A 10,185-nucleotide genomic window follows, 5' to 3' on the forward strand; every position below is an offset into this window, starting at 1 on the left:
TCAAGGTTAGTATTGGGTACCAATTACTCGGGGGGCTCGAGGTTAATGGGTAGCAATTTTGATTAGAAGGAGCTAATTGTCCGACAGTATGTCTATGAAAACTGAATCAAATGCGCCCTTAATATCCAAAAAAAATGAAGCCAATTGCACCTTGTGCGCAAAGGCCAGTTGAATATCAGATGAACGTGTCGCTAGACAATCGTTTGTTCCTTTACTTGTTCGGAAACCAAATTGCGTATTTGAAAGTAGGTTGTTTGATTCATCCCCATGGTCAAGTCTTGATAGGATATTTTTTGTCTAATAATTTCCTCAGGTACACACTTAAAAATATCTAATCTTACACGTGACGGAATCCATCTCTGACATAAAAGATGAGACGTAAACAAACATGTCATGTAAAATTTAGTGCCTCGTGACGGAAAAGTTTGAAAGTACGTTTGATTGAACTGAATTTCGCGTCTATTATGATTCAATTTTATGTCAAAATTGACGCTCGTATATGTCAGTCTCAGAGCATCAATTTTTCTAAGTGTGTATGATAACATAGAGATCGGGCGGTGAGAATTGTGATCAGACGCTGGTTTCCCAAGATTTTGAATAGCTTTTACTTTAACCTGGTGGAACTATTTTGAATTCCATAAAGGAATTATACAGGTTAAGTAATCGACTTTTAGCGATAACGGGGAAGTTTTTTAGAAGGTTGAATTTGATCATATCGCTTCCCGGAGCAGAGTTATTCGATGAAAGAAGCGCCATTGAAAATTCCAGTATTGTGAATGGTTCATCCAGAGCACCGTTACTTCGGGCTGTATCCCGCAAAGTCGAATATCCATTTGGAGGAGTATTCTTCACTCTCATTGGAGGATGAGCGGTTTCATTCAGGTTTTTCTAGGAAGTCACTCGATGAAAGTACGCCAGAAATTAATTTTCTTTGCTTTTAGTAAGTTTTTAAGATTCTTTTCAAGCTTTAGATACTTTTCAAAAAGCTCAGATCTTTCATGTCTACGATAATCTTTGAAGGCATCGGATTTCTCAAGATACAACTTTGTACATTCGTAATCCCATCCAGCGGTTTTTTTTAAAGGGTGCACTTGGAACACGTCATTTCTGAGCTTCTAATGCGCTTTTGTAGATCAATTCGGTAAAGAAATGATACTCTTCAAATGGTGGTAGAGGATCGGTAGAGTCAATACCAAGAGTTACCGCCGATGTAATTTTTTTCCAATCAATATTCCTCGTGAGTTTAAAAGGAACTGGAATTGACTGATCTGATTTTTGACGACCACATTTGATTGAAATAATAATTGGTAAGTGATCACTACCATGGGGATCATTGATAACCTTCCACAGACAATCTAATGATAGTGAGTTAGAGCACAAAGATTTGTCAAGACGGCTCTCCCGAGCATAAGGTTTTGCTATTCGTGTTGCTTCACCAGTGTTCAAGTTATCAAATTGAAATCGTCACACAAATGATAGAAAATACCTGCTCTATTGTCATCGTATGATTCGCCCCAGCCAGAACCGTGTGAATTCATATCGTCCAGCATTAGAATTGGAGATGGGAGAATAGTAACTAAACTCCATAGCTGACGGTGGTTTATGGAATTCCTTGGAGGGACATGTACAGAAGCTATGCAAAGATCTTTGTTCTTCACATTTATTTGATAAGCGACAATTTCAATGCCTGAAGTTGTTGGGATTGAGATTTTATACTAGGGTCCAGGTGGATAATGTTGAAATCGTGGAAGTTTAGTTCATTTTCAGAAGAAAGCCATGTTTCACCGAGTGCAAATATATCACAATCAGAATTGTGAATCAAATATTTGAACGAGTCTTATTGAGGTATTAAGCTACGACAGTTCCATTGTAAGGTGTAAGAAATTCCAGGCGAACATTGGAAGAAACATCCAAGGGAGATTAATAAGCTTCAGAAATTTAAAAATGAATATTCTTTTTGACCTATCTGATGATAAAAGTATGTTCCGATTCCCCAAAATTGGCAGTATGACCCATTCTCTATTTTTCGGATTCCTGGGTACCCAAAAACGGCGAGGAAATGGAAACAGTAGTCTAAATAATATCAAGCACAGTGTTTGGCAAAACTCAAAAACTCAAATCTCATGCATCTCATGAATGATTTCTCGGCGTTGTGAGTGTGAGTGCGTGAATCTGCATGAGAATCTCAAGCGTGAAACTTTTTTGCCGCATGCACACGCGAGTTTATTCTGGCAAGGAGACTCAAAGAAGGAGATTTGCGAATGATTTTCCGAATACTGATCAAGCATAAGAAAATGGTTAAAGATGAGTAATTTAGTAGCCGGTGCCAGTGGTGTAGTGGTAAGCGTGACTGCTTTCTCACCCCAATGGGTCTGGGTTCAGTCCCAGCCGAGGTCGGTGGGATTTTTCTGAGGCATAAAAATCTCTGGTCACTTCTTCCTTCAGAAGGGAAGTAAATCCGTTGGTCCCGGGCCATGTGTGTTGAATGGGTGCGATATCCTACGCAGGTGTGGAAGCTGCCTTTCTGCACATTCGATTGCCGTCAATGGATGGCAATCGATGTCCGTCGGTGATTGGTACTAGATTGCGGAACAGAGACCGACGTTAAATAAAAGAAAAGAAAAAAACGAATGATTAAGTGAGACTTCAATCTAAAAACTAAAGGTATTAGAAAAAAGATTGAAGTATCTCACAATAGTTTTCTCTGACATTTTAACGTGGGCAGGCAATAATCACTTTGATTATTAAAAATATCGGTGTAAATTGGTATTCAATCTTAAAAAATCGGTATTCTGAGGAACCTTATCTGTATATCGGTATCAAGATCGTAAATAGGTATGAATACCGATAAATCGGTATATCTGGCATCACTGTCTTGCCCTGTCAAGTTAGGCAGCCCTCGCCTTGAATAAGTGGCGGCAGGAATATGGAAGAAGTAAACTAAAACTCGCTGAGAAAGATGAAAGTGAACTCAAGCGAGAGAATGGTTTGACGTGAGATGTGAATTTCAAGGCTCTGAATGACCTGTTTGTTCGTTGAAAGAGCTCAGAGTTCACTCAGTGTGAGAGTAAAAGCGTGTGAAAGCAAATATGAAAATTACGGGCAGCTCCATCACTCCTGGTTTATCCCCCATCGCTTGCAAGCTGTGATTTACAGCATTTACATTCATTTCATGCATTGATTTTCATTCAAAGACCTCTAACTTTTTTTATCAACAGAATTCCGTAAAATAATAAACGAAGATTTTGCAGGTTTTGATATCAGCTACAACTTTTGTAAATAACTCAAATCTGTATCTCTTATGCATGATTAACCAGAGTGAACAGAACACGCCATTGTTTTTCAGTGAATGTGAATTACATTCACTGACAAACAATAACAAGTTCTGTCCAGGCTAGTTCGTCATGCACAAGAGATATAGATTTCAGTTATTTGCAAAAGTTATAGTTAATATCAACACCTGTAAATTTTTTTCACATTATTTTACGGAATTCTGTTGATGAAAAAAGTTAGAGGCAAATGAATGTAAATGATTTTCCATGCCTAGCTGTGAGGCTGGGTGGAATGATTTGTGAGTAGGAATTCTAATTCTCAGAAAAATGCTACGCTTGGCTCATTTCGGACTCGCGAGCGAGGTTTGTACCTTGATGACGTGTTAGACTTGGAATACTGGCACTGAACTCACCACGAACCACGAACACTTCCAATTGACTCAACATTCTACTGAATCAGCTTGCCGAAACAGTAATCAGGAGGACTTGGAATTTTCTTCTCTCGTCGTCCACTTAGCATGGCTTAATAAAAATTGTACGAATTGTGACGAAGCTTTAGCATTGAAAGACGTGCACATCTGCTGTCAAACATTAAAAAACCAGCCATTAGGGGTGCTGCTACATAATAACATGTGTTTCCGGATGAACCTCACTTTATTCTAAAAGACATGCACAATTTCGAAATAGATTACTGGCAAAATGCTATGGAAAATTACATGCAGAATACCACAATTTGGAAGGCAATTATAATTATTAACAGTTGTTTAAATTGACTTTTTTGAATTCTGCTACACTCAAAATTAAATCTGGATTCCGTATTATGAATCAATTCGAACGCATGAAGAGAAATAGAGCTTTATTAAAAACATTTAATTTACTTAAATTCTAGCTTGTTTTTTCCCTTCCATAAAACTTTTCCACAACCACCACACATTGCCTCACCGCGCTGCTGAAGACTCCCTGCAACCGATTGCAAACGTGTGCAAGAACGAGGCACGCTTCCTCGATATTGAAAGTAGCGCCAAAGGAGTCGTAAAACTTAACATATTCACCCAGGAAGCAAAAACACAAACAAACAGAGCAAGCAAAAAAGGGTGAAGTGACTTCTGCAAGCAGTACTTGCTCCTACAGCGGGTATAGGCCGAATCGATGAGACGTAGAAAGAAGAACGATGAAAAACAGATCTATAAAAGTTTATTTTATATATTTTCTACCATAGGAAGAAAGCTAAAATCGAAACTAGTAGAAGAAAATACCAAACACTCAACACGCAAAGTGAAAACGAAAAAAAAAAAACAGTACATAAATGAGTGGGAGAGAAAGAGAGAAATATATGCAAATGTGATATCGTAAATTAAAACTAAATAAATGAATAAGAATTAAGTGGATGTAAATACGTTTATAGTGAACTATATCGTAAAAGGCGGTAGGTGGCGAAGAACACGATGAAAATTAAGAAAACAAAAAAAAAACACAAGTAATGTATTTTCGTTGCTAGGCCCTACAAAAATGTGTAACACATTAGTGCGTAGAAGAAACGAAGCCAAATCGTGTCGTGTTATTTTTCCGTTCACTCAGTTTTGGCTAGGATTTTTGTTTCGATGTCAAAGCAAGCATGCAAGACTCCTCCAACTATTCTGTAGCTCGCGCTCTACTTCTTCTAAATCAACAACCTGACAGAAAAAAAGACTCTATCGAGAAGTACAGCAATCCTCTCCCGGTCTAATCAAAAGCGAGAAATATATCCCTTTGAAACTCATCCGGGACTCACTCTTGGATGGCAGCGCAAACAGTCTAATTCCGTTTAACAGCTATGCAAACAGACTGGAGCCACTATACAAGTGCAATCATCAGAATTTGTAGAGCATACTTTCATTTCTTCACGAGAGTAGACCCGAGTTGAAGTTGTTTTTTGTTAGGACGTTAACATTTTTCAATCACAGTAAATTGTAAATACCAAATACATATGATCTCACTACAGTAGGCAATTTTCGAAAAGAAGCCTACATTCATATTTCCGCCAACTTTTATGAAAGAAGTTTCAACTCGGGTTCATCTCTAACTATCCTCTGAAGAATCCTACCTCTTTCAGTGTCTCACAAGAATAAAATATAGCTAGAGAATAACAGAAGAGAATTCCTTCCATCCAGAAAAAAAAATCTACAACGCTCCACATAAAGTTTAGCGCTTTTTTAACTGAAAAAAGAGCAACATATAAATTCAACATTAAGAAGCAGAACAGCTAAATAAAAAAAAATACTGAATAGTTAAATAGCGGAAACACACACCACAACTAAAAGAATAAAAAAAAAAGATGCATGGAAAATAATACTAAACTACCACTAGCACAATAAAAAGCGATAAAATATTAGATGAAAAGACCAAAATCAGACACTCACCCACAGTATGAAAAAGAAGGCAAGCAAACAAAAGAAGAAAAATCAAACAGCAAAAAATCCTAATGCAAAATAGAATAAAACTAGCAGCAGTACACAGAGGAAGCCCAAAAGAAAACCTTTCGGAGAACGAGTGCAAAAACCGGAGCTAAAATCCCAAGCTTTTGTGTTTCGATTCGCGTGCATTTTTTTTATTTTTCATTCATCCAGCTTTGCTTGCGAAGGCGAAAAAAACGATTCTAATTTTAACAGGCAGCATCGTTGCACCCAGTTGAAAATTAAATTATATTTAAATGAGAGAATTATAACCAAACATCCCCACACGAAGACGTCGACGGCATCAGCCAGCAAGCTGCCGACAAAGGACGGAAAATTCAGTTTTTTTTTTAATTTCTGCCGGAAATAATAATAAAGGAGTCATAGTGAACGGAAACCACACTGAGGAAGAAGACGAGCCAAATGCTGAGAATAGTTTAGCTTGACGTTCTTGTGTTGTCGATATTTTGTTACGAGGAGAAAACAGAAACATTAGTAGTGAGACAAACCAAATCCGATAACGAAGAAATTTGTGACATTTAGAAAAAGGAAATGTTTATTGTCCAGAAAAAAAAAATCCTAAAACGAAAAACCAGTAGAAGTCTTAAGGTCATAGGAAAGTAAACAAACCAAAAAAAACAACCATGTGAGAGACGGAAAGCATCCACTCGAGTAACAGTAGTTCATATACAACACACACATACACACACACACTCACGCAGTTGGGCACCCGTAGAGAGCTCAGAAACGTACCGCAGAGCGAGCGATTTTTGTAAGAGTGCTTGGAAGATGGAAGTTTTATTCGAGTAGCGAAAAGAAGAAAGGGGGAGCATGCGGAGAAATAGGAAGCTGGAAATGGTAAAAACGGCGAACAGTTGAGAACGAGGCAGAGTGAGTGAGAAAAAGATTAAATTGATAAGTAAACCTATTAAGTATCTGTAAAACAAGAGAAAACCGTTGTAAAATTGAAACACTGAATGAAAACAAGTGGAAAAAGCAATACGAAAGTGAAATAAATTTAGATATCAAAAATGAAGGAAACGTGTAGTTTTGATGATGTGGTATCCGAATTATCCGTTTTATTGCCTACAAGTAAAAAAAATATCTATAAAACAACTATTCTCTCTGTTCTAGAGAACGGCTCTTTCTGCTTTCTCTCCGCAAGAAAATGTCACCTAATAAAATTGGAACGAATTCAATATCGTTGTCTGCGTATTGCTCTTGGCTGTATGCGCTCAACGCATAACATGAGTCTCGAGGTTCTGGCAGGAGTAACACCCCCCCAGAACCGTTTCTGGGAGCTCTCTCTCAGAATACTAATCAAATGCGGAGTGATAAGCACACTTATAATTGAAAATTTTGAAGAAATTCTGACCATGAAACAAGTTATTCATGGGATTCCAGATCAACTTCGAACCATTATTATCCCACAAACTCCAGGAACCTTGTTCCGTTTTTGTTGCTGAGCTGGCAGCAATCAACTTCGCATTGGGGATGATTTCCAACATGCCCGCAGACCATTACTTCATCTTCTCGGATAGTCTCAGTTCGATTGAGGCTATTCGGTCGATGAAACCAAGTAGGTACTCATCTTATTTCCTTTCAAAGGTAAAGGAGCAGATGAGTGTACTGGTCGAAAGATCATATATGAGTACCTTTGTTTGGATCCCCTCACATTGCTCAATCCCAGGCAATGAGAAGGCAGACTCTCTCGCAAAAATGGGCGCGCAGGGAAGCGAATTTTGACAGGCAAATTTCACACGATGAATTTTACCATTTAGTGCGACACAGTATCCTTTCGAGTTGGCAAACCGATTGGGACAATGGAAATCTTGGACGGTGGTAACATTAAATTATTCCTAATGTTTCTTCGAGAGCGTGGTTTAAAGGCTTGGACTTAAGTCGTGACTTCATTCGCGTGATGAGTAGACTTATGTCCAACCACTACTCGCTAGATGCTCATCTCAATAGAATAATCCTCGTGAACAGCAACATCTGTCGGTGTGGAAACGGTTACGATGACATCGATCACGCAGTTTGGCAATGTACGCCGCCAGAGAGAGACTTTTGAATACCCTCCAGAAAGACAACCCTATATCCCTATCAGAGATGTGTTGGGTACCCGCGATCTCTGCTATATGCAGTCGGTTTATGTGTTTTGAAATGTCTAGTATAAGAATTTAATTCCTTTGTCTTTTGTCTCTCTTTAATAGTTTTTGTTTGTATTGTCCCCCCGTCTCGATGAGTGTCATCGTCGCCCACTGCCCACCATAGCCGGTCGAACCCCAGACGAAACTAGAACCACACTACCGTTTATACTGGTGCCAACGCTCTGATGAGACAACGAAACCTTACCCCCAAGCTCCTCCCCTGATCCTATCCTTCAACAATGTACCTCTCTAACCTCGAGTAAGCTGCGTTTATTCGGCCCAATTCCTACTAGACATATAATTAAGTGAATATTGTTACAAACTAAGAACAATGAATTATCGGCTCCGTAAAGCTAACGCGATTGAGCCTTCCAAATAAACGAACTAGTTAAAAAAGTAAAAAAATAGTACATAGTCTCACAAATTTTAAAAATCTGGAAATGTGAACACAGAGGCGTTCCTCGACATTCTTGATAAATGTGTCCTACCGTGGATCACACGTCCTGTCTGGTTACATTACCGCACCTAACCGTTCCTGGTCCAGCGTCCTTAGCTGAGACTTCACTTGCTGTACAGTGGTGGCTTGAGCGTCCCACACTTCCTAGAACTTGCTCCACTTAGTCCAACCACCCCTGCATCTTGTACCGGCCGGACTTGAGGCAAACACCAATTTTGACATTTTTCCCTTGGAACTCTCTTCTGAATCTCCCTGGAGTGCTGATCAGTTTTTATTGAAAATATCATCAGAATAAGTTAAATATTCTGCAAATAATTTATTGGAACTGTCCTGAGAATTCGATTACCAAGGAATTATTATTTGTATTCACTTGAAACTGTCCTCAGAATTCCTTTGGTTTGAATGCTTGGCTGTCCATAAACTAAAATCACCCATGCCGTAATCTTTCCTTTCATCCTTTTGTGCTGCTTCCATTAAACCGGGAGCACTATTTTTTGCGGGGCCTTAAAGCCTAGTCAGTAATGGCACGGTATTACCTAGCCGGAGGCGGCGGGTTCGATTCCCGGTCCGGTTGAGGGAAGCTTTCAGGTTGGAAATTTTCTCGACTTTCATGGGCATAGAGTGTGCTTGCCACACAATATACAAATTCATGCATTAGTATTGGCATCGAAAGCTGTCGAAAGCTGAGGAAGTGCATTTAGAACGCTAAGCTAATATGCAGTAAGCTGTTAGCTATAAATGCGAATAAGAAAAAGAAGAACTTTTTTTTTAAACCGGGAAAAACCTGGCATAATCCGGGAATGAAATTCTTAAATCGATTGGTTACCCTCCCGATTGAAGTTCTTGCTTCAAAAGTTTTTGTGTTATTTCAAATTATGTTTTTAAATGGATTCATTTTGATTTTACCCAATCAACATCTGTTGCAGATCTTTACTTTACGGAAATACTAACCTAATACTTACCTGGAATACCTCCTGGATCAACTTCCAGAGAAGTTACAAGCATAGTGGCTATCCTTCCGAGCATCGATTGAAGAATTACGAAGCTTCCGTGTACCTAGATGGGTTCTCAGCTTCACATCAACTTATTATGAACTACACTGCTTCACGGACGCTTCTGCAAAGGAATATGGGTGTTGTATGTACGCCGTGTCAACAGGCGTAGGACCTGCCACCTACTTGTAGCAAAGTTTCGTGTAGCTCCAGCTAGGTGCCTCACCATCCCTCGTTTGGATCTCTGTGCTGCTGTCTTGGGAAGTCTATTAGCAGCACCTCTCCTCCTACAACGTGGAAGGTGTTCGTGTCATACCGGATTGCAGAAATTCAACGGCGTACTCATGGTTGCCAGTGGTGACACGTCCCTACTACGGATAATCCCGCAGACCGCATTTCGAGAGGAGCAGAGACCATTTTCAACATAGACCAGCTTTGGTGACATGGGCCTCATTACTTGTCCCTCTCACAGGCAGATTGGCCAGCACAAGTCTTATCTTTATCTTGATGGTTTCGCACCAAGCGATGGAACGAAAGGCATCAGTTGCACTTCTCGCTCCAGATGCTGAACGTATTCTTTCCCGAGTTCCGGCTCATCAGACTTGACCGCACCAGATCCGGGGGTGGGGGAGCGGCCATCGCTGCAAGACGGAACATCTGTTGCTGGCTACTGCCAAGCTTCCAGCTGAAAACAATTGAAGCCATCGGAGCGGAGGTGAACACATCACTTGGCCCAATCGCCATCATCTCGGTCTGCTGCCCCAATCAAACCAACATCAGGGACGGGTCGTCAGTGGCCCTCCGGAAAGACATCATCAAACTCACCCGGAGGAGCGAAAACTTCATCATCGCTGGCGACCTAAACGCAAAACACCAAACTTG

This window comes from Ochlerotatus camptorhynchus, unplaced genomic scaffold (assembly GCF_037179485.1).
Source record: "Ochlerotatus camptorhynchus isolate MF236.1 unplaced genomic scaffold, CSIRO-AGI_Acam_v1.1 ptg000128l, whole genome shotgun sequence".
Lineage (NCBI taxonomy): Eukaryota > Metazoa > Arthropoda > Insecta > Diptera > Culicidae > Ochlerotatus > Ochlerotatus camptorhynchus.